The following is a 25,370-nucleotide window of genomic DNA, read 5'->3' as shown; positions in this document are numbered from 1 at the left end:
GCCCCTCGCCCGCGGGTGCCGGGGGTCCCGGCCGGGGGTGCGGGAGGGAAGGGAAGGGCAGGGCAGGGGGACCGGCCGGGCTGTACCCCCGGTACCGCCGTGGGAAGCGGGGTTCGCGGGCTCCTGGCGGTCCTGCGGCAATGCGGGGTTGGGGTGTGCGGGAACCCCCCCGGGGGCTGCGGGTTAGGGGTGAATGCAGGCGCAGGCTCGGACTTTGGCTCGCAGGGGAGGGAAACGCTGCGGAACGGGAGAGACTGAAATCCAAAACCCGGCCGAAGCCCGAAATTGGGGTTTGGGGATGGACCCCCGAGCCGTGGGGCTGACGGGGGTCCCCTTGGGCGGGTGGGATGTGCCCCCATCGCAGCGGGGACCCCTCTGTCGGGGGCTGGAGCCGCTCCGGTGTGCGGGGACGGGAGTTGGGCTCGGCCGGGAGCGCTCCGTGCCCGCCGCAGCCCTGCTGTAGTTACAGCGCTCAAGGACTTCTCCAAACATCTTCCCTGCCCTAGGAAAAGCCAACGCCAGCGGTACATCGCGTGCTGCTCCGCCGGCCCGGCCGACGGCGAAGTGCAGGATCACTTCCAGCCAAGTCTCCATTACCCGCCGGCTCATTAATTTGAATATTCTTTTTTTTTTTTTTTTTTTTTCTCTTCCCCTCTCTCCCCCCTCCTCCTTTCCGGAGGCATTTGCGAAGCTTGTGGGCAGCTTGATGTACTCGCTGCCTGCCAAGTGTTTGCCTCTCGCCCTGCGTAATTGAGGGGCTGGCGTGCCGGCTCACCTTCTCCAGCTGAAATATTAAACAGCAGGAGAAGCTGGGATCGGTAAACAAAGCGGGATGATTGCTGCTGCTGCTCCATGGGGACACTGCCCCTGGGGTCCTGGGGAGAGCCGGGGCTGCTCCAAACTGCAGCATCCCAGCACGCCTCCCCCCCAAATCTCCTGCCAGATTCACAGCCTGCTCTGAAATTCTCAAAGCTTTTAACTAAAAAGAGCAAAGCTGAGCTGTTCCTTAGCAGCTGACTTGCTGTGGCTTGCCCGGCTGAGGACAGTAAGGCTGTGACCCCAAGGTGAGGATGATGGGGGTGATAATGCTTGGATTTGAAGTAAGTGGCAAGTAGAAAAAAAATAAGGGGTCTCATCCTCTCCCTCCTGAGAGTAAATGTCCTTCTGTGGCTGTAACTGCTGTGTTTTGGGGTTTTTCCTCCTGCAGAGGCCTTTTAATTAAGGCTTCACTGGGTAAAAGCTGTCGTATTGGGACAGAGGAGGGTGGGGATGGATTTCTGAGACTTAAAATTTGTCAAAAACATCTTTCCCAAGGCGGCTGGAATTACAGAGAGTGGAGTAAAGCCAGGCATCAGGGCAGGAGCAGGGAATCCCACGGGGGCCAGAGGGTGGTCTGTGACTTTGTTGGGCTGTGACTGTGCAGGGCAGTGCTCCCAAAACATTGTCCAGGGCTCCCCAAGCTTTTCCCAGAGCCCCCCTCTGTTCTGAGAGATGGATGCCATTAGCCAGGATGCGTGCGTTGATGCTGGATCACTTTGGAAGTGATATTTTTGGAGCCCTCTGGCAATATAAAAGCCTTTTAGCTCCCCCAGCCATGACTGTGCTTTCCTGAGGGAGCCTGCTGGAATTGGAGGCAGATTTTGGCTCCTCTTGGCTGGTGCCAGTGACAGGGCAGCATCCCCCACGCTCGCGGGCACACGGAGCATCCTCACTGCTCTTGTTGGTCCAGGAGAGAAAAATCCCTTCTCCTTGAACTTGAGCCTGGCTGGAGCATCCAGGTGAGTCCCTCTGGGCTGGGCTTTGGCTCAGATCCCAGCTGGAGGTGTCAGGAGGAGCGAGGCCACTTTGCAGCATTGCTGGCCAGGGGAGAAACACCAACAGAGCTCCTGCCAGAGCCTGATCCACCCGGGGAGATCAGGGCTGGCTTGGGAGCAACCTCCAGACTGTGCTTTCCTGGATGGGGACACAGCCCAGCTCACCTTGCAATGGAATTATTTATTTCAGGCTGTTGCACAGCCCCTGGTCCCTGCCTGGCCTCCTGCAGGGCTGTGGGGTGGGCAGGGATGGGGTCAGAGCTGGCTCTGCTGGCCCTGGGGTGACAGGGATTGGGGACAAACACCGTGGAACAACCCGGGAAAGAGTGCTGGGACTGGGCTCCTGCTTTGCTCTGTGTTTAAAAATACTCTGACAAAATGGGGTTAGAAGGAGGGTTCAGCCATGGCTTTGAGTTTTTCCAGGTTTTCTGAGCCAGCAGCTTTTCAGGTGGGGAAATAGGGTGGGATGTGCTGGGCCAAAGGGAACTGCTCCGAGACAGCTCCAGGGATGTGAGGAGCAGGGGGGGCTGCACTTGAGTGGCTTTTCCCCCTCTCTTTTCTAACCTTGGAGTTTACTTGAATGTAATGAAAGAAATAAAACCCAGGCATGCAGCTGGAGGAAATTAAAGGGAATTGTGAGTTCCCTGCCATACCTAATGGCCAGAGCGAGCATCGAGCATCGGATCTTGCTGCAATTAGGCTTCAAATCGAGCTGAGCCTGGGCTTGGCATCCAAAGAGCAGCTTCCCAGCCCATTTATTCCTCATCCAGGGAAGTGGCAGCACATCCCGTGGCCCTCAGCACCCACTGGGATGGGCACACCTACAGGAGGGTGTGGGTTTTTTTTTTTATTTTATTAAATCAAGCCTGTAGAGCAATTGAGAAATAGGTGAAGCGTGCTTAAAAGAGGGCGAGGCTGTTGGTTTTCTCTACCTGACTTTATTTGCGGAGTGACAGGAATTTTGACAGGCTTTGTGTCTTTTTTAGCAAATCAAGTGTCATGCCAGGTTTGCCTGTGGATGAGATCATTTGCAAAATATGTTTCCCAGCTTGCTTCAGGCATAATTCATTGTGTCAACTGCAATTGCTCATTTGCTAGGAACTGTGATTCATTAGTGGTTTATTTTTTGTTGGGGTTTTTGGTTTTTTTCTTTTTTTAAGTTCAGCTTGTTTTTGAGCAAATGTTTGGAGGCAGAACAGGCATCTGAAAAAAAAATAAAATTAAATCTTAACATTCTTTGTAGCCACAAATTCTGCTGTGAAGGGAAAACTTGCTAAAATGCTGTGTTCCCGGGGAGGGAGAGGCAATCCCAGGCGAGCTCCCCGGGCAGGATTGCGCTCGGCTTTGTCATGTGGTTACTCCTAAATGGGGACGGAGGTAATAAAAATCAGACTGCTGGGACAGAGGATGGAGGCAGAGTGTGGAGCTTCCTCCTGTTCCCTGCTGGGGGTTCAGCCCTGGGGAGGATCCCAGGGATCCAGGCTGGGCTGGACAGGAGGGATGGGGGATGCTGGTGCAGTTGGGGCAGTGGTGACGAGAGCAGTGCTTTGGTAGCTGTGACCAAGACCCCCTGAAAGCTGCTGGCTGAATGGATAAAATGAAGATAAATAGCCCTTGGCACAGGTTTTGTGCTGTGTGTGTTCCCGGGGCTGCTCGCAGCCGGCGCAGTTTGGCCTCAGGCTTTTCAGAGGTCCTCACGTCAGACTTTTCACAGAATTTTGCGTGTCAAGTACATTTTTTGGTGTTGCATTTCCTATGAAGACAAGCATTTCAGTGAGTTTTTTTTCCCCTAGGTGGGTGGATGGAGGGGGGGGCAGGAATTGCAGCCACAAACTACCCAGCGCTAACAGCCTATGTGGGCTGAACAAATTGATACACTTTTCAGCAAAAGCTTAAATTTATTTTTTTTTCATAAAACATCTAAGTGATTATGAAATGTACATTTAAACATAAGTAACTTGACAGCTTGTTTTTTTTTTTCCCCCCGGTGCGACAATTCTCTATAAATCACTCTTAAAATGTTTTAGGGTTTTTTGTTTTTTTTTTTTCCCTTGAGTATTTGCGCATTCTCTCTGGTTTTTAACTGATAAAAGACTTTTTTACAAGCCAGAGAAAATTGGGAAAGGGGGAGAGAGAGCACAGGAACGTGGGGAGTCTGCTGACTTGTGGCGCGCCGGCGCCGTGCCCAGGCCCTGCCAGTTTGCTGCGGTGCCAGGAGCCAAGGGCAGCAGAGCGTGAGCACAGGGAGGTGGCTCCATCACAGTGACCATATATAGTCACTGGGACGAGATTAAACCCTTCACCTCCCCGGTGTCATCCCCAGGGCCGCGGAGCCATGAGCAGGATCTGTGCATCATTCATGAGAAAATCCCTCTTTTCCCTCTGGGCAGCGATCAGGGCTCCTCTGGATGGATGGGCTGGGGGACAGCAGCCAGGAGTTTTTCATCCTGGGCTCTCTGGGCGCTGTGTTTCAGCAGCACAGCCTGTGCAGGGAGCTGGGGGGGCACTGAGGTGGAGGTGCAGGAGGGTCCTGCCAGCGCTGGCTCTGCTCCGCGCAGCGTTCCTGCTGTGGTACCCACTGGGAAGCATATGGCAGCCTGGGATATATATATACATTTTGTGTGGGGGGACATGTTTTACATGCCAGTTCTCCCTGTCATAGGACAAACATTTACACTTGGATTATAGGAAGCATTGGGGAAACAGGAGAGAACATCAATGCTTGCAGGGAGGCTGTGGGAGAGGCTGGGCAGTGGTGGCAGGGCAAAGGGGTGGTGATGTTTTTGGCCCTCCTGAGCTTTGTGGGGTTATGCTCCACACAGGTGAAATGTGAGACATCAATAAAGGGTTGGTGTTTCACGGTGTGCCGTGCAGAAGGCAATGGCCAGGTGCCCGAAGGAGATGGGGAGTGAGAGTTTATCCATCTGAAGGTGGATAAAAGGATTTGGTTTCCGAGGGAAGAGGCAGATGGGGCTTGCTGGGAGGATTCCAGTGGGATGCATGAGCCTGGCTGCCCTGTGGGATTACAGACCCCTCCTGGCTGCTCCACGGCTGAGATCCTGTGGGATGAAATCCCCACAAGCAGGAGTAACCTCTGTCCATAGGTGCCCCTTCACTGGAAACCTCCCTCAGCACCTCAGCAGCTGCAGAAACCTTAAAAGGTTTAAACCTGAGTAGGATAATGTGCATTTTGGTTATTCCCTTGTGGCTGGAATCACATCCTCGTGGCAAACCTAGGGATTATGATTTCCTAATGGGCGTAAGGAAGCTTTGAATCCCTCTGACTGGATTTTTCTCCCTTCTAAGAAGTTCTGATGGACTGGGAAGGAAAACTTTGTGGTTTTTGCATCACCCCTGCAGCTTGGCCTCAGGGCAGGTGACAGAGCCATATCTCTCACTTATTTCTACAAACCAAAGTTGTTTAAAACTTCATCTGCTCCCCAATTATCTGCTCCTTCTGTGCCTCCGTTTATCCATGCTAACATCATCAATACATGCCCATGCTTAATGAAACATTATTGCTTAGGTTTAATTGTCTTCTAATTAAGTAAAATAAAATTTTGCACGGCGGTTGCAAGAGCATCTTTCCTGTCTGGGAATCCTGCTGTGCTTGAGGAGCCTGAGCCCAGGGAGTGGTGGCAGCCACAGCAGAGTCATTCCATGGAGAAGGGGATGGACAGCAGCAGCAGCCTCCTCCCCTGAACCTGCTGCTCCTCTCTGTCACCCTGCTTAAATCTGATTAATTGCCAGGTTTTGGGCTTTTTTTATAAACCTGCTGCATTTGGTAAAGCTGCTGGGGTTGTTGCTTTATGGGTTTTTTTACATAAAACTTCTAAGTGATTATGAAATGTACATTTAAGCATAAGTAACCTGACAGGTTGGTTTTTTTCCCCCCCCTGAAACACACAACATGAGGTTGTGCTGAGTACCTGGGGAAAGGTGCCCCTGTTCAAAGTCAGGGCATGCAAGTGTAGGGCTGAATTTTTGACTCTTGTCTGAGCACAGTTTCTACTCTTAATGCATCATTAACATGGTTTTCTGCATTTCATTCAGTTCCCATTACAGCACTCAGTTCCGTCTGTTAATTTTGGTATGTTGATATTTTTGTTGTCAGCAGATTTTTTTCCTTTTCTTTTTTGAAGCATATAAAAACCATTAGTGTGAAAGAAGATTAAAAAGATACATTACAATTAAAATGTTAATGAAATCGGCATCATACAACTTTTGAAACCATTTAGGCATTAATCTTTCTTGGTCTCATGTCCATTAACTCGGGCGATTCTTATTCCACACTGACCCCTGCTGAGAGAGTCGTGCTATAATTGGATTTTAAGAACTGGGGGGAAGAAAAGCAGGGAGAGAGAAAAGCCTTGGAGAAAAGGGGAAGTTGGGAAGGTTGCCTTGGCTTTCTGCATGGTGTGCATGGAAATGAACCCAACCCAACCCAGCCCTGCTGCTCCATCACTCCCCAGTGCTGTGTTCCCCCCAGGGAATGGGGGAATGCTGGGCTCAGGGGCTGGGACAGAGCCCTGGGAAGCTCCAGAAGCTCCAGAAGCTCCAGGCTGGGCTCCTGCTGGGCTCTGGCTGTCACGGTGACCTTGGGCAGGACACGAGCACCAGACTCAGCTTTGGTTGATCCCAGTGTAACGTGAGCAGGGCCAGGGCAGGATGGCGAGAGGCCTTTTTAAGGCCCTGCGAGGAAGGGAATGGGAGAGCAGCAAGGAATCGTTTGTCATTATTGCTTCAGCTTTCCCCAGTTCCTCCAAAATAGTATTTCTGCATTTTATCTGTTTGGGTTTGTTGTTTTTTTTTTTTTTTTAAGAGGCTCTTTTTCAGCTTACACAATATTTGAATTGGGACCAGCCCCCCTCCCCAGGCGAAAGAGGAGGATTGACTAATTCCCAGGCTGTGTGTAGTGAATCCAACATCAGGACTTCTTGACTCACCACACAGCTCGCAGGATCTGTGCCATGGCTGCATCAGGGCCATGGGCTGTGCTCAGCCCCTCGTCCAGAACACTCTGTGCTGCTCAGTCCCAGCCTTGCACACTCCTGGACACCTTCTCCAGAGCCCAAGAGCTTGACACCTCCTGTGGGATGTTGGATCAATTGAAGGGCAGGTCCTTTAGGGAAGAACAGCGCCCTTGCCAGCATGGGAAGGGTTTGGGGTTTTTGGGAGGGTGGCTGTGCTGCTGTCCAGGCAGTGATGCACCTCAGGACTGGCTGAGCTGCAACTCAAGGGATGAGCACATCCTGCTGAGGGAGGAGTACCAGCCCAGCTTGTGTTTATGCTGCAAGCATGAATTTTTATTTAGGATTTTTTTTGTTTCTTGAGAAAAATCTGAACAGATCCGTGCGAGCTGCAGAGCTGCTGCCTCCCAGCACAAGAACTCTGGGCTGGGGAGAGCAGGAGAACTCTGGGCTGGGGAGAGCAGAGCAGCAGAGCTCTGGGCTGGCAGTGGCCTGGGGCTGGTTCATGCCGTGGGCAGTGAGCCGTGCAGCACAGAGCGTGCTGCTGGCACCTCATCACAGGGACCAGCCCTGGGCACCCCGGCTGGGGAAGGGCTTCTTGGAGCTCTGCAGTGCCTCTGCACACACAGCACAGCCTGGGCTTTAATTGTTTTGCTCCCTTTTTATGTGGGTAGGAAAAAAAAATTAATAATTTATAGCGGTGTTGTTTTGCTGTCGAGGCATCGCGTGAATTTATAACCTGAGAGAATTGGGGATGGGGATCCAAAATTGTCAAATGATGGCAGGGAGGGGGGAGGCCTTGCCACAGTGGGAGCCATCCTTGTCCCAGCTCAGCGGGTCAGATGAGCTGGGGGTGTGTTCTGCACCAGGGGTACCCCGGGGGGTGGTTTGTGCTTTTGGGTGAAACCAGCAGCATTTGTGCCAGCCAGGCTAAATGTCCTTAGGGGAAGGGAAAGTTCTAGGCTCAGGAAAATGGGAGCAAGGAAAAGCAGCCCTGGACATTCCCAGTGAATTTTCTGGCCCAGCACACAGGTGGGATTTCTAGCAGGGTGAATTTCCGTGCTGCAGGCTGAGTGAGAAGCACACCAGAATCAATATCTCAGTGGTCCAATAAAACCTGTGGGAATTTCATTTCAGCTCATTTCAAGTGATCTAATAACTGGCCTTTCAGATGACTGCTGGGTGTTTGGTTTCTTTGTGCGACTGTAAAAATGTGGATGGAGCCCAGGGTCCTTGCAGGGCTCTGGTTGGGCAGTGGGAGCCTCCATCCCAAGGTTTGCTCTGGGGTCAGGCAGTGAGCGCTGGGGTTTGGCTCTGGGTGGTTTTCACATCCACTGGTGGATTCTAATTCCAGCTTGCAGCGCTGATTTAGTGTCCATCCCACTTCTGCAGTCCCTTGGGAGCCAGTGGGAGCTTCAGCAGAGCAGCTGGAGGTACCTGAGCCACGGGGTACCTTCATGAATATTTTTGCAATCAAGTTTAGGAAGTTTCCTCATTTACCTTCCCTTTAAGGTCCCAAGCTGGCTGTTGCTTTGTTCATGAGTGCCTTAGGAGAGGTGTATCCTGCAGCAGTTGCTGACTAATCTGCATTTGGCAGGAGAAATGATGCAGGAGGGAGGACTTAACTCTTTGCAGGGGGACAGGAGGGCAGCACAACTTGGAGGGGGTGGAGAAACCAGGAGAAGCTGCAGCCTGTGTGTGTCTGGTCCAGGCTGTCACCCCAGCACAGCTTGGCAGGGCACTGAGCTTAATTTTTTTGCTTGACCATCCTGAAAACCCAGAGAGCTCCAGTGGCACACTGGTGATGTCCACAATGCAAAGTGTTGCGAGTGATTTTAAACAAAAATATTCCAGTGGCTTTTACCACTCTTCTGTAAGGTTCTACAGAGTGACAGTCATGATTTCTTGGTTCTTTTCCACACCTGCCAAGTGGCTTTTCCCCCCAAAATCCTGGAAGCACAGTTCAATTGCAGTGCATTTATGGAGCATCACAAGTGATGCCGGGTGCTCCTGCTGCCTCCCCTGGCTGTGCCTGAGGGATTGGTGCTGTTTGGCTGCCTTGGTGTCCCCTCCCCGCCCTGCAGCCTGCTCCTGACCTCTCCTGGGTGCCTCAGGAATGCTGTGTGAGACCCAGGGTGCAGCATTAGCAATGGAAATATTTGGTGCGGGCAGTTCCCGCACCCTGTGCCCGCCCTGGCGCACGTGCCTGCTGTTGGCTGGGAGGAGTTTTCCCTCCTGCTGTCCAGGTGATGGCTGCCCAGGTGACAGCAGGTGGGTTGGGAGCTTAGGAGTTGTGTCTGGTGGTGCCACCCACCAGTATGGATGGATATGTCAGTTTGGGGGCAAAAGGGAGAGATTTGCTGGCGGCTTTTGGAAAAAACCCAACCAACCTCCCAATGCTTGCAAAGCCATCTCAGGGAGCCTGGGATGAGGTGTAGCCAGGAGCTGCTTGGAACTTGTTTGAAAAGGTATGAAAAGGGGAGATGGGATGGGGTGAGGGATTGTTCTCATGTCCATGAGGTTGGACAAACTCTGCAAGTTACCCTGAGTTCTCGAGGGGAGGAATGGTCTCCTGGTTCTGGGATGGTTTCATAGCCAGGGCACTGCTTGAGCTGCCTCAGCAAGCCCAGACTGCCATCCCAGAGGATTCTTTCTCCTTGCCTTGGCTGCTCAGATCTGGTATTTGAATTTTAGTCTTGGTTTTGTAGGTGGGACAAGAACCACCCACGGCAGAGGCTGAATGATGCCCTGTTGTGTGTGTCACAGGCGTGGGTGGCACTGGCTGAACGTGCTGCCCACTGTGCTCCTCAGGCTGCCATGGGCACAGTGGCTCTCTGGGACACTCTCTGCTGCTGGCAGTGCCCTTGGCAGCACAGCCCATCCCATGGATCCTGCTCCATGCTCCACCCCAGATCTGAGCTGCATCATTTGTATGTTTGGTCCCAAAGCCCTCATCCCACTCCTCATTCCACCTCCTCCTGTCTCAGGTACCTCCCTCTGTTCCTGGCAGTTCAGGGAAGCTTGGCTCAGGTTTTAACCACTTGCCTGTGGCTGTTAAGCCTCAGTGACATATGAAGCATTTAATATCCAAGTGCATTAGCTGCCCACCCACATCCCCCTTTGGAGGGAAATCACCCACATCCAACAGGATGCTGCCCAGCAGAGTTGTACAAATGGCTTCCTCCTGCGCCTCTGCTTTGGTGTCTGGCTCCTGACCTGATCACCATGAGTGATGCTGTGAGCAGAGATCTCCTGGCTGCTCCGGCACCTCGTCCCTCGCTGGGATTTTGGGGAGATCCCTCCCTGCTGGAGGGGACCCCTGTGGGGTGTCACAGCCTGAATGGCCAGTGCTCCATCTGTGGGGCAGCTGGGCCAGAGCAGGGACCACCCAGCTAAACCAGTGTCCCTGCAGCTGGTGGCAGGCAGGACATGCCCTGGTGCTGCCACCTGTGCTGGTGGCACTGTGAGAGGGGACAATCCACCTAAATAACCACGTCTGGTGGTGTTACAGCTTCAATTCTGGGCCCTTGCTTAACCCCTGCAGCACATCAGAGGCTCTTGTGAAATGTAATGTGCTGGAGCAGCAGCGCAGGAAAAAGCTCTGCCTTCTGTGAAGCCAGACTGTTGCAGTGTAATTTGTTTTGTAAGATTTTGAAAGGCAGTGTTGCAATCTGTAACAGTAGAATAGTGGGAAGATGGTCAGGTGGTTCTTGGGACTTCAACAGACAGATTTCATGTCTGTGTGTTTTTGCAACACCTTTCTATAAAGGGAAACATAATTTAAAATATGATTACTTAGTGTTGTAACAGTCTTCTCAAACGTTTTTGCATTATGCAGAGATCATTATCAGAGGCTGATATTAACTTGCAAAGAATATTATGCAAATCATTCTCCTGTTCTTCTAAAAAGAAATTTCCTTCATAATGCAAAGCGTGACAAAAAAAAATTGTGCAGAGGCTTTTGGCAAAATTACATTCAGAAGATGTAACAGTTTTTCTGCTTACTAGCACAATCCGTTTCTGCCTTTTGACTGGATTTGCTCAACTCAAGCTGATAAAGGCTGAATTTTAAAAGCAGGCTGGGGCTGGGGGGAGTGAGTGGTACCTCGTGTGTTCAGGGGTGGTCAGGCAGGGTTTTTGGGCTTGGATCTTTGTTTCCAATCCACCCTGATGGTGATGGCAGGCTCTGATGTTCTCGGCTGTGTGGTGCTCTCTGGAATTCCGTGGTGGTGCCTTGTGTTCCAGGGCTGGGGATGCTCAGCACCACCCTGGGCACCAGCAGCAGCTCCAAGGAACAGGACTGGGATGGATCCCACAGGGACAGACTCCCCAGGTGTGCCCAGTGCCACCAGTGTCAGCCTCTGGGTCACTGGGACCAGTCAGACACCCTGGATGGGGTTGGAGCCATCCAGTGCGGGTGGGATGGGTGGTCCTGCCCCTTGCAGCCTTCACAGGGTCACCGAGGCTGGAAAAAACCTCTGGGATCACTGATGCCATTGATCAAAAGTAGCAATCATTAAATCATTTAAAAAGAATCAATCATTGAGTCCATCCTGTGCCCCATCCCCACCTTGTCCCCAGCCCAGAGCACTGAGTGCCACGTCCAGGCCTTCCCTGGGCACCTCCAGGGATGGGCACTCGCTGGGCACTGCCTGGCCACCCTTTCCATGGGGAAATTCCTGCTGATGTCCAAGCTGGCCCTCCCCTGGCACGGCTGGAGGCTGTTCCCTCTCTGCTGTCCCTGTTCCCGACCTGCCCTGGCTGCTCCCTCCTGTCAGGGATTTGTGAGAGCGCTAAAATCGTCCCTGAGCCTCCTTTTGCCAGCCTTGGCATCTCCCTGGTGTTTCCTGGAGGTAATCCTGGCCCACCTGAAGCCACTGAGGATTTTGCCACTGACTTCATCCCTGCTGTAAGTATTTTTGTGTGTGTGTGTGTTACAAACTGGCTGTGTCAGTTCAGAGCTGCCCCTTTCTCGCACAGAAATCAGATTGTGCTGAAATCCAGCTGATTGTTTTATGGGTATTGGCTGCTCTGCTCTTCTTATGGATTGATTGACAAAAATAGAGGCTGATAAATATTGTAAATGACTAAAATACTTGCAAGCTGTGCATTCAGTCAGCTTTGGAGAGGCTCTTTTGCTGTAGAACCCCGTTTTCCAGGCACTTAACACCATTTGGAGAAAACGAGCTCCTGGTTTCCCAATACAAATGTGATTGAAAAAAGTCAGTAATATTCAGACATGTAGATTGAATTAAAGCAGCAGGGAGAGTTTTCACTAACACAGGAAATTTTTCAGGCTCTCTTTTTGTGTCTGGTTAGATAACTCAATATTTAAAAATCAACCCAAATTAGATAAATAAGCTGGAAGTCATAGTTAGCATTCGTCAAGCAACTTAGGCTGGATGTTCCAGCCCTGCCTGACTCCACCTCTAGCTGCAGGGTTTCCCTGTTATGAACGGGTGAATTCTAATCCTTGTTTATTCCCTGCTGCAGAGAAATGGATTTATCCGGAGTTTTCTGCCTTGACAAGGAGCCCTGGGTGCAGGGGGCTGGGGCGCCCTGGGGCGGGTGTGATGTGCCATGCGAATTCCACCCTTCACACCTTCCACCAACACCAAATCCTTTATTTCCCTGACACCGAGAACTTTTAACACCCCGAAAGTGGCCCCAGGGTGTGGTTGTGACCTGAAAACCAGGGCAGTGAGGGGTTACATGAGCTGGCTCTGCTTCCCTGGCATCTCCTGGGCTCAGCATGGGAGCTGCTGGGGATCCCTGCTGGACCCACTGGGTGGGAAAAACTGACTTTTTTATTTTTATTTTTTTATTTTTTAGGCACTGTAAGGAAGGCTGAATCAAAGTAGGGAGGTGTTTTATTCTGAACAGTGTGGCGGAAAGGAATCTTTTTATCTTCTGGGTTTCTTTGTTTCCGGAATGTTTTGTGGCACGGACTTGTAGCAGAGCGGTGTTAAGCACATTCCTGCAAATCTCTTTCTGGTAGCCTCTGGAAAAGGGTGATGCTGCCAAAATCAAATCAAATATTTAGCTCTAAACTCTTTTTTTTTTTCCCTTCAAAGGGTGACTCTTTATGACTATTTTTTTTTGTTTTGTTTTGTTGTATTTCTTAGTAGAGCATTTGTAGTGTTCATCACAGGAGAACTGTTCCTGTTCATCACAGAACTTCTCCTGTTGTTCCAGGAGAAGCTGTGGCTGCCCCTGGATCCCTGGAAATGTTCAATGCCAGGGCTTGGAGCACCCTGGGACAGTGGAAGGTGTCCCTGCTCATTGCAGGGGTGGCACTGGATGGGCTTTGATGTCCCTTCCAACCCCAACTACTCCAGGATTCTGTGATTCCCTTTGTTTCCCCCCTTTTCCCAATTAATCTCATTTTAAGCTGTGATCACCAGCAGTGCCTTTTACCCTCTGCTGCCCTTCTGCAGGTTTTCCATCCCCACCTGCCTCACTCCAGCCCTGCTCTTAGCACCAGGCATTAATAAACCCAAAGCAGAGGCCGGCGTGATCATCCCCTGCCTCAGCCTGCTGCAGGGAAACCCTTCCCAACAGAGTGAAAATTGCAAGTGGTTATGGAAATTATGGGGCAGGGAAGAAATAGCATTCCAGCCTGGTTTAATTTGTGAGTGGATGTCCTGGAAATAAGGTATAGCAATGCATAGCACAGGTTGTTCTAACGTGGATGTTGGGCTCGCCCTTGTGTGAGCGTGATGCTGCCTCATGATGTGGGAGCAGATATTATAACCTTGAAGAATCTTGTAGGACATAAAAGTTTTAATTAAAAATCCAGCTTGGTTGAGGGTATTTTGGTTTAGTATGAATGTCTTCATTTCTTTTGAAAAAAGAATTAAATGAAACCCTTAGTATTTTTTTTTTTTTTTGATTCCTGCATATTTATTCTTGAAGTTGAAGCATTAGAAAATAATTGAGTAAAACAAAATCCACAAGGCTTCAAATTACCTCTAGCTTAATGTTTTATTTAAAAGGTTTGCTAACTGACATTCTTTATAATGAATTAGGTCACGCGGCTCCGAGGAGTGTTGTCGGTTTTCTTTTTTACATTTAAATTTGAGGCTGCTTCCCTTGAAACTTGGGCTCTGCTGCCAGAGCTGTGACTCCCTGGCTCAGGGAATCTCACTCTAATTATTCTCAATCACACCAGTGCAAATGAATATATCCATGTTTGGAGGGTGGCAGCGGTGTTGTCATGGCAATCTCCGGAAGGTCATGAGAAACTCATGGATATTGTTCTCTGCCTCTCCTGGGAGGCTCTACCTTTGCAAGACTCAGGGTTTGGGGAAGAACTTTGAAGCAGGATCTTGTTGGGGTTTGGTTGGAAGGATTTGCTGGTTCCTGCTGGGGTGATGGAGGGTTTGTGGCTCGCTGCTTGTCCTCCTCTGGGCACCACATCCCGAGTCAGGCTTGTTCTGGAATGTTCTGGGGTCCTCCTGAACCCCAGGGGCAGCAGAAGGACCTTGGGTTGGTGCTGGTGAATGGCGCTCAGTGTGCTGGGCTGAGCTTTGGATTGGGTTTTGTTGGGAGAGCTTCGCTTGTATAACTTAAAACTTACTTAAAACTTGTGCTTGTTGGCTTTGTAACTTAAAAAAAACCCCAAACCCCAAATAATAACATGCCCTAAAACAATAAAACACCCAACTTTGTTTTTCTTTAAGGCCATGTTGGGTGGAGCAGCCTGGTCTAGTGGCAGGTTCCCTGTCCACGGCAGCTCTGATGATTTTACAAATATCTGGTGTGGAAGGAAAAGGGATTCACTGAAACTGGAATTCACTAAAATTGGAATTCACTAAAATTGGTATTTTGCAAGTCTTGGTTGAGGCAATCCATGTAGTTGTGGTTTTATGGTTTTGTATTTCTAAATTCTTTTTGCTTAAAAAAAAAAAAAAACCAAAAAGAAATGTTATTGATAGCCACCAAAGCATTTTAATTTGCCACTAAATCCATGTTAAAACTGTAATTATTTTGCTAACCCAAGACATAGATACATATATGTATATAAATACATATATACATACACACCCCTAGCTCTTTGAGCCTTCAGACAGCTCTAGCACATCCCTGTGCCAGTTTTTTTTTTTGTGCAGCTGGCTTGGTCTGAAAGATCTGATGTTATTTAATGATTGATACCAATATTCTACAAAAAAAAAAAACACAACAACTAAAAGAAAATCTTGCACTTTACTGGCTGCAGAGGAGCCGTGGCCGTGCCCGCGGGGCGTCGGGTGAGTCTCTTGCATTATTTGTGTTATCTGCCCTTAATTGCTGCTGGTTGCTGAGTCTTTGGAGATGTTGAGCCTCTCTGATCTTGTCCTCTCACACCCAGCGTGTGTTCTCACGCAGCAGGGGAAGCAGACAGGTTTTCACAGGGTTTTTCAGCTGGCAGGTGTGCCCTGTTGGCCCATCCCTGCAAGGCCTGGCTTGCAGAGCCCCTGCCCTGCCCAGGTGTGCCCCTGTCCGCACAGGGCACCTCTGCCCTGCCACTTGTCTGCTGCTCTGGCCTCACTTTCTCTAGAGCTTGGCACGCAGGTTGGGTTAAGGGGCTTGAAATTGGAATTTTAGGCTGGCAGAGATGAGTCGGTGTTGAAACACTCAACGAAGCACCAAGCAAGTGGAACTTACAGTTAAAGACCTGTTTGCATTTAAAAATCATTTCAGTTGACCTTCTGGCCCCCTGGCTTGCTCATTGGCTGTAGGATATCCATTAACACTATTGGGCTCCTGGACTTGCCAAAAATCCTCCGAGCAACTTTGGTCCACTCTGCCTTGCCCACCCAACCCCTGGAGGAGAGGCCAGTGAGCTGTGGGGGGAAAAAGTGTATCTGACTAGGCTAAAAAAGGCACTGGGGAGCCTTTAATGCTGGGAAAAGAATTAACTGCAGCTTCTGCAGTATTTAACAGGGCTTCAAACCCCTCTGATTATCCCTGGCGTTGGCTTTTTGTCGATCCTTTGGTTGGCTAACGTGCCCCTTTCAGCTTTGGTGACAATAAAATGTGAGTAAGCAGAAAACTCAAATTTCTGAACGATGGCTCGTGGCAATTTCCTAATTTCCTGAGTGAGCACAGGCTTCTTAGAGTTTCATTCCTGTGCCAGAAAGACTATTTGCTCATACAAAGTTCTTCATTGTAATAGGAAAAAATCAATTTGATTACTTTCATGTCAGCATGCATGTCTAATGGCTTAGAAGTTATTGCAGCCATAAAATATACAGTATCATTTCTCTCTCACTCTGAAATTTGACAGGATTAATATAGTCAGCATGAAATCTTAGTCATAAAGTCGACCATAAGTGATGGTAAAATTAGCTGCTGAAATCGTCTGCTTATGGAAAGCATCTTCTGTTTTTCCTTCAGGGAAAAAATATCAAGGGGCTGGCTGGCGTGTGGATGGGAAGGAAGTGTTTGCTCTGATGGGAAGATGTCCATTTTATTTCATCTCTGTGGGTCTGTGATGTCCCTGACAGCCCCAAGTGTGGCTTCACCACCCGTTCCCCCCTGCTGGTGCTGCTGGTGGGGCTGGGCTTTGTGAGCAAGCCATGCCCTGTGTGAGACACAGTGCAGCTCACGCAGGGCCTGGAGAGCACCATCCCCTGCAGGGGCTGGGTTTTGGGTTAAAATCCGAGCTTTTGAGGTGTGTCCGTTGGCGCTGTGTGTTCCCCAGGGCAGGCTGGAGGGTGCTGCTCTGATTTATCTCATGCAGAACGAGCCTTGTGGTGGTTGAAAGGTGTTTTTTCCCTTGGCTCAGTGAGGTTGGAGGGAGGAGAGGTGCAGGTGATGCAGGTGAGGTGGTTTCACCCATGGGATTGGGTGGATGCTCTGCCTCCTGGTGCTGCCTGCTGCCACCTTTTGGGTCACCCACTGTCCTCCTCGCACAGACCCCTTGGGAAGTGGCTGAGCACCTTCAGGGGGCACAAAAGGGAGCTCTGAGCTGAGATTGAGAAAGCTAAAGTTGAGTTTCCCTCTGTGTGGCTGCCCTGAGAGGCACAGCAGCCTCTCCTTGCTGCTCACCCACCTCCAGACCTGCCCTTGGAAGTGCAGAGGAAGTGCTGGCTCAGGCAGGTGTGTGATCCTGCACCAGCCCAGCCTCTGAGCTCCTTCTTAATGGTTTTCCTTCATGATGTCTCATTTCAGCTGCATTGGGTAAGGTGCCCGTGCTGCTTTTTCTGCTTAGGAAGCTGATTACAGAAGGAATTAAGGAGCTTGGTATCTTTAATAGCAATGAGCTGCTATCTTTAATATCAACTTTAAAATTAAACCAAGGGAAGGCATCATCCTGCTTATGGACATTAATTGCCCATTCCAGAAGGTCCCAGAGCTGGGTTTTCTTGCCAGCTTGGCTTTGCAAGGGGAGGTTCCTCCTGTTCCTTGAGCAAAGACACAAAGTTTTGCTCCTCTGGGGGGATTCAGGGGTGCCTCACGTTGCCTCTGGATGTTCCAGCCTGGCTGGGAGCTGTGTCCTGCTGCTTTCACAAGTCCTGCCTGCCTTGGCAGCCCGTGGTGAAAAGTTAATATCTGGTCATTGCTTTTGGCTGCATCTCCAAGGCAACTTCATTCATAGGCAGCCATGCCTGGGTGACTGACTCCAGCTCCTGTTACATCCCCCAGGAGCTGTTAACTCCTTCAGTGCAGCAGGGAACAGGCACAGAGCAGGTGGAATGCCAGAAACTCCCAGCAAGTCTGACCTGCTCTGTTTGGTTTCCTTCCCAGAGCCTTTTTCAGCGTGGAGAGAGCAGAGAGCTCGTTGCTGTTTGAGATCCTTCTCAGTGCAGAGAGGTCTCAGACTAAGTTTGTTTCTCCTGGAATTATTTTGCTTCATTATCTTCTGGTTTGGGCAGAACGTTGCCTTTGGGATCTGCACTTACTGCAGAATTTCACTGGGGAAAAAGGAGCTTGGCTGCTCTCTGCAACACAGGGAAAAAATGGAATTTTGCATTGCATGCAAAACCAAGGGAGGATTTTCCCTCATGGGGCAGGTGAGGAGGTGACAGCACCACGTTCCCAGGTGTGCTCAGGATGCATGAGTCCTGTGGGATGGAGGTGTGCAGGTTAAACATGGACATGTCCTGGTCCCTCACTGCTGTGCCTATTTCTGTGTGAGTTCTCCAGATCCACATTTGCAGCCTCCAGAGACTGCTTCAGTTCTCACCAAAAGATGTAGGAAGGAGGAAAATGAGCCAAACTCTGGGCTTTTTGCTGTTTGTTTCTCTCACAGCAATGCAGAGTGGTGCTGTTCCAGGATATGATGATTTGTCCTTAAAATCCTCAGCTCTGGCTGGGATGGATCCTGAAGCAGCAGCCCCAGGAAAGCATCCATCTCCAGGGAGGAAGGACTGGCAGAGGGGCAGAACAAGTCCAGCTGAAACCAGCACCAAGCAAAGCTTGGCTGGAACTGGCTGAGCGTTGTAAAACCATGGAATGGTTTGGTTTGGAAGAGACTTTAAAGCTGTCTTGTTCCAAGGGAACCTTGCAGTGGACCAGGGTGCTGGGATGTGCCCTCTTCCATTGAGATTTCAGTCCATGCTCCCGCCCTGGTGCTCCTTGGAGGCCCTGGAGGTGATTTGGCAGAGGGGACAGGCAGGAAAAGCTCCCTGGGTTTCACTGGGCACATCCCTGCAGCCCAGGTGGGGCAGCTGAGCAGGGATCAAGGTCAGGCTGGCTCTGGGGACAGCTGAGATACACCAGCCTGACACCCTGGTAAGTTTTTAATGCATTTTGGGAGATGTGTTTTGCTCAGGCAGGGAATGGGACACGCTGGGGCTCAGGATGCTGCAGTGGGACAGGGTGGTACCTGTGGAAAAGTTCATTAGACATGGCACAGATGATCCCCAGGACCTGGGGTGCAGCCTGGGTCCCCTAAAACCTGGCCAAGCTCCCTGCTCCAGGTGCTGCTCTCCTTTCCCAGGGAGCAAAACCTGCTCTCGGACTCCTATGGAGCTGCTATAACTCTCAATTTTTAATAATAGATTACCATTAGTATCAGCCTTATATAATGCACAGCTCATTATTGCTTACTCAGAATAATTTTGCAGCCTCCTTATAGAACCTTGGAACTTTATTTGCTGAGTATAAAATATGCAGAAATGCATGAATAGTTTTAAGACTTGGTACCCTAAACTAATACAGTGTGCTGCTTTTTTTTTTTCTTTGCACCATGATTGAAGTCAAATTAACATATTTACCTTCAGTGCTCCCAGGAGTAGCATTAAAAAATTCAAGAGGTGATTCAGAATAGTCTCCGATTTACTGTGTTTAAAGCTGGATTTCATTTCTCACTAAAACCATGCAAACACTTGACTCCCTTTCAGCTTTGCAGCCTCTTTGCTCCCCGTGCAGGTCCTCAGACTTACCAACAGATGGGAGCAATATTATTACCACTGCGTTCCCAAAAGGAAGCTTTTTATTTTATTTTATTGGTTTTTCGGGATGGTGGAGAAAGCAGGGGCAGAGAGTAAGGGAGGAAATGAGTTCTAACAAATGGCACAGAAGTGTGGCTGCTGTTTCAGGCTGGAGTAAGGAGAAGGATGCAGTGTGGTTTCTGTCTTTCCTAGGGCAAATCACGGAGCCTGATTTTGGCTCTATGTTCCCATTTTCCCAGGAAAAAAAGCTGTGTAAAGGCCAGGGTGGGAAATGGAAACTGTTGCTTTATTGCCCAGCAGTTTGTTTATTCTTGCAAATGACACCTGTGTGCTTTGATTTGTCCCTGCAGCTGTAGGGTGCAGCTCCTGGAGCTCCGAGGATTTCAGACCCCACCACAGTCGGGTGCAGGGATGCAAATCCTGCTCCAAAGCCCCCAGGCTGCTCCACCACCATCTCTGTCTTTAAAACATGGAAGTGCTGCAGGAAAACCTTTGACCTGAACGCTTTTCCTGCCCCAGGCAATAAATATCCCAGGGAGAGGGTCTGTGAGAGGAGGCTGGGTCTGGTCAGCACCCTCTGAGCAGTGCAAATCTGCACTAGAGAGACTGCACTGGGTTTTTTCCATGCCTGCTGCTAGATTAGGAAGTTGTTTCAGCAGATGTTGTTTCCTAAGAAAATGGGTTAATGCTTGGTGGTTAGAATGGTGTGGCAAAAAAGCTTATTTGTGTGAGGCTTTGGCTAATTGCCTTGCAAGAGTTACAGAGCGTTGCAGCAAATTTCCTGATTTCGCAATCGCCACGGTTCTGGTTTAACTGGCCAGAAAGATCTGCAAAAATACACAAATAAATGGAAATACAGAGGCAAAAATCACTGGCTGGCTTGCTGCAAAAAGCTGGGGGGGCCTTGTGGAGATGTCTTGAGGTGTGAGCAAGTGGCTGAAGCTTGGGATCTCGGGGTTTTATAGAATTCCTGAATTATTTTCTTTGAAAAGGACTTAAAAGCTCATCCTATTCCATCCCCTTTCCACTGTCCCAGGTTGCTCCAAGCCCTGTCCAGCCTGGCCTTGGACGCTTCCAGGGATGGGACAGGACTGCTGCCCACTGCTGCCTCGGCTCATGGGACTGGTCCCAGCACACTGATGGAGCTGGGAGCTGCTCTGAGCTGGGATCACAGGGAGGAGCTTCCATCTGGAGGCAGGGATTTGGTAAATTGGGCCAGGAAAATGCAAATCAAGTGTTGCTGTTTCTAAGAGCATCCCCATGAAAGGACTTTTCACTGCATCAAAAAGCACCACAGCAATGAGCTGGTGGGGCTGAGAGGGACCTGGGGGGCTCCAGGGAAGGGTGGCCACTCCTGCCATCCTGTGCCATGGATAAAACCCTGTCTGGGCCAGAATTCCCAGAGCCACGTGCCAGCACAGCTCTGGGCTGGGGGCTCTGGCGTGGGCCAGCTCTGCATCCCCCAGTGCTGCTTAAATCACTAATTCAGTTCTGTCTGAGCAGCAGCCTAAACCAGGAATAAATGGACTTGGCTCCATAAACTTAGCACTTAAATATTTTCCCAGGCAGGGGAAAAAAAAGCCACCAACATTTGCTTTCCATGCAAAACATATAAATCTTGGCAAAGTTCCCAAAGTTGTGTGTTTAACTGTTCATATCTGTGTGCTTGTAGGAGACAAGTGGTTATTCCCCTGCATAATTATTTTCCTTTTTGAAAAGGAAGCTGGAATGTTTGTGAGGAAGACATTTTAAGCCAGTGGTGGGGATGAAGGAGAGTGAGGTTGGATGGGGAAAGGAAGCGCCTTCCCCTCATTCCCTCCCTGCCAGGACTAACCACAGATGCTGCTTTGACTTGCTGTGTTTTGGGGCTGTTTCTGTTTGTCTGATGAGTTTTAGTGAAACATGGATCTGGTTGCTGGTTTCTTTTTAATCTTACCCCAGTACAAGAGCTGTTAGTGGAGTTTATTTAAAGTTAAAATCCTGGGTGCTGCATAAAACTCAGCTGTTCCCTCTTTGGGAACCTGCAGCCAGGTGGATGCTCCCTTATTTCCTGCTCACCCCGTGACAGACCCCACTGTCATTATTCAAACAGAGATGCAGAGATAGATTTATTTTTGTATAAAATCCTTGTTTCTCAGGAAAGCCCCGAGGAGATGCTGAGCTTCCCTGGGGCTGGGGTGCTGCACAGCTCGCCCTGTCACCACCCTGTCCCCATCCTGGGGGTGCAGGTGGCACTGGGAATGGGGACAGGGGATGGAGGAGAGGCTCTGTGCTGCCTGTCCTGCCTGCAGGTTGGAAATTTTCCAGCCCACTGACCCCCCATGAGCACTGTGAACACACAGGGCATAGAAACTGGGGGATAAACCCACTGTGAACACACAGTGCATAGAAACTGGGGGATAAACCCACCCAAATCTCCTCTGCAGAGGGAAAAAACCCCAAAAACCATCCTGCAGCTTCTCCCCGCTGCACTCTGTGCCTTGCCGTCCTTGCAGTGCCCGTTCCAGAGCTGAGATGTTGAATTTATTTGTGTTCTAACACCTCTTGTGTTTCATAACAGGAATCACTCCTGGGTTTGGCCGGGAGGCAGCGGAGCTCCCTGTAATCCAGGAGTGAATCAAAGCAACTTTTTACAAAACAAGATTCTCTCTCACTGTTGCAAAAGAGCTTTGGGGAAATCTGGTTTTTGTGGTTAAGGATCTTACTCTTGATGCACAAGGAAAATTATGTGTAGCTTTTATTTGGCCCAAAGGATTCTTACAACATTATCCGTATTTCCTTTAATTTGTGGGATTTCTAGTAAATGGGCTTAAAAATAGGTCTGGGCAAGATGCCAGGGTACATAAGAAGAGCAGAAAAGCTTTGCAGGCTGTGAGCTGCTCGCTTTCACTTCTCCCTGGGTGCAGGCTGGGGGCACGGGGCGGTTGCTCACCTTTTGGGGTTAAATTTAATGATGTCTCTGGAATCCTTTGGAAGTTGATATGGCAGGGAAAAAAAATCGTTTAACTCTTTCTTAGACCTGATGCAGTGTAGTTGCTGAGCTGGAGTTGAGTCTGGAAAGGGGCAGGATGAGCTGCAGCACCAGGGGAGGGCAAGAATTGGGGAATCCTGGACCCATTCACTGATGGGATTTAGGAACCCTGGAAAACCAGCATACAGGTAGGAGCAGAATATGGCAGGAATGTACTAATTCCAATTTTTATCCATGAATATCGAGGTGCTTTGCAGATATAAAGTCTTCTGGTGCCTCTGTGAGCTGGTGGAGGTGTGGTCAGTTCATGTGTGCAGGTGAAAACACCTCAGCCCTGTTTGCCCCCAGGCTGCAGCCTTGGCTGATGCCAAGCTTTTCCCTAAAAGCTGATAAATTGGGTGTTGTTGTTTTTTCCCTAAAAGCTGATAAATTGGGAGTTGTTGTGGACCAATCCTCCAGGGCTGTGGGGTTGGACTGAGGTCCCAGGAGCCAGTGCCAGCCCCACACCATTCCCCAGGATCCTTTCTGGGGCAGGCAGGTGAATTTGCTGCAGCTGCCATAAAAAGGGCTGATATTTGGGATGTGTCTGGAGAGAGCACAGGGCTCACTGATGCCAAGCCTTTCCCTGGCAGAGGTGGAGTGGGGCCTTGAGCCTTTTCCACAGGACTGGTGCCTCACTGAGGGGCAGCTCCTGCCTCTGAGGGCTCTTCCATGTTCCAGGAGAAAACACAGCAGAGAGGAACAGCCTGTGCTGCCTCTGCCTGCTTTTGGTACATTGTGAGCAGGAATTGTTTGTTTCCTTCTGGACACGGAGCTGCTGAGTGCCAGCACCCCAAAACTTCCCTCATTAAACCTTGGGACTGAGCAGCTCCCAGCCCCAGGGCTTTCTCCTTCCCTCTCCCAAAGCCCTGACCTCCAGCCAGCCCAATTAGCGCAAGTTCAGATCTGAGCTGATGTTTCAAATTTGCCTCCTTTGCCTGAGATCAGCTTTCCCAGGCACCCCGGAGCAGAAGGCTCCTGGTGTTCCTCCAGAGAGCAAGGTTAAATGGGCAGCTGCAGCCCAGCCCCGTGGGAAGGGCAGGGCAGGTTTTTGGGGATGGTTTTGGGGAGATGGGCTGGCCCTGGGGGAATGCTGCTGGGTCCCTCACCAGGGCTGGGGCTGGGATGTGTCAGCTCCTCTTGGAGAACAGACAGCGTGAGCCCCTTTGATTTTTCTTTTTAAAAATAATTGGGTTTGTGAGCATGATTGGGAGGGGGGGAGGTGTTTAAAGATTTTTAACTGAGAGCCAGCAAATTTAATATTTTCTGTGTCTTGGCTGTGTTGTGATTTACATTTGATTTTAGGCATAATTAGAAATGCAAGTGGAGCGCTTTGTGTTTTACCTCTGCTCCAACTATTTATGGCATGATATGCAAATGAAGCAAGCTATGAATATTAAAGATTAGAGTGTGTTACAAAGTATCACTGTCTTTAATGAGTTGGGTAATGGGCACAGGCTGTGGAACATGGAGGGATCGGTGCTGCGTGCCGGCTCGCCCGGCTTTGGTTGCATCCCAGGAGAGCAGGGCTGGGATTTAAAGGCTCTCCAGCCCCTCTCGGCTGCAGTAGGTAGGTGAGATTCCCCAGCGTTCCCATGACAAAGGAGGCTGCAGCTCAGGGCTGCTGATGGATTATTTCAGCGAGGCTGTTGCAGTTCTTGTCTAGGTCAATCCGTTTCGTCTGCGGCAGCGCCGGGGATGGATGTGAGAATGTGAACGCGCTCGCCGACCTTTCAAGGTGCTTTGCAGCCATGGGAGGGAATCTTAAACACAAACCCTGCCAAAATGGAGCTGCTGCTCCCCCGGCACTGCCACCCCAAGACAGTCCTTCAGCTGCTCCTCCGGGGTTAGGGAATTATTTGGGGGGTTGTTGACACGTCTGAAGGAGCATCTTACCCACTGGGGAGCAGAGGGGTGGGAATGGGGCTCCTTGGATTAACCCCTTCTGGGGGTAGGAGTCAGGACTGCCTGCTTTGAGCTTTAAATCAGTAGCTGGGTTTAGTTCTAAATCAGCAACTGGTTTTAATTCTAAATCAGTTACTGGTTTTAATTCTAAATCCGTTACTGGTTTTAATTCTAAATCCGTTACTGGTTTTAGTCCTAAATCAGTTACTGGTTTTAGCCCTAAATCAGTTACTGGTTTTAACTCTAAATCACTAACTGGTTTTGGCCCTAAATAAGTCACTAGTTTTAGCTTTAAATCAGTCACTGGTTTTAATTCTAAATCACTAATTGGCCCTAAACCAGGCACTGGTTTTAGCCCTAAATCACTAACTAGTTTTAGCTTTCAATCAGTTACTGGTTTTAACTCTAAATCACTAACTGGTTTTAGCCCTAAATCACTACTTAGACTTAGCTCTAAATCAGTGATTTTATCTCTAAACCAGTGACTGATCTTATCTCTAAACCAGTGACTGGTTTTATCTCTAAAGCAGCCTCTAGAGCTGTAAAAGAGGAAGGGGGCTGTGTGTTTTGGGGTGCACGCAGAGGCTCCATCCAGGGCTGCCCTGCAGAACCAGCCCTGCTGGGATCCCTGTGGGATGCAGAGGATGCTGGGGGGCTGCAGGAGGGGGGGAAAACCCTGCCAGATACAGAAAGCAATGGATTTTATTCCAAATGGGGCTTGGGGAGGGTGGGTGGTGGGGAGGGAGAATGAAGCATGCCCCAGGGAGCGTGCTTTTCAGATTTGAGGTATTTAAATTACAAATTTTGATGAGGAAGATTGTCAGCAGTATTCAAAACAGTGCTTAAATTCTTTTGAAACACTGTCGAGCTGTGCTGTGGCAGTTGAAAAGTTTGGCACACAAGAACTTGGCCCAGAAGTTGCTGCTTGGGTTTTTTTCCTTTAAAACTCAATTCATCTGTATTCAAGTATCCCACATGCTTAAGGAAAAATAACCCCACCAGGCTCATACTGGTTTGAGACAGACCCTTGCCTGCAGGAGAGGCTGCACAAGTGATTGATCTCTAATATTAGAGGCTTCTGTGTTGGTTAATCAGCATTAATAAGTATTTATACTTGGAAAGAAGAAAGGGTTTTGCAGTGTTTGTGTCTGCTCATGAAAACAACCAGCGAACTAAACTGGGGTTTGGCATTTTTTGTGTTTCACTGGATTATGAGTCCATATGAATTAGATAGACCTGTGTATATTTTTGGGGGTTTGTCAGTGTTTGTTGGTGTGGGACCAGCTCAGGT

The 25,370-nt window shown here is 49.8% G+C and overlaps 1 protein-coding gene across 1 annotated transcript in view; it reads left to right on the top strand.

Moving 5' to 3' along the window:
- The window catches only part of NACC2 (NACC family member 2), a 48,558-nt gene that overhangs the window by 327 nt on the left and 22,861 nt on the right, over positions 1–25,370 (top strand). The gene's annotated exons all lie outside the window — the stretch shown is intronic.

This window comes from Camarhynchus parvulus, chromosome 17 (genome assembly GCF_901933205.1).
Source record: "Camarhynchus parvulus chromosome 17, STF_HiC, whole genome shotgun sequence".
Taxonomy (NCBI): domain Eukaryota; kingdom Metazoa; phylum Chordata; class Aves; order Passeriformes; family Thraupidae; genus Camarhynchus; species Camarhynchus parvulus.
This window is presented reverse-complemented; position numbering and strand designations above follow the sequence as displayed.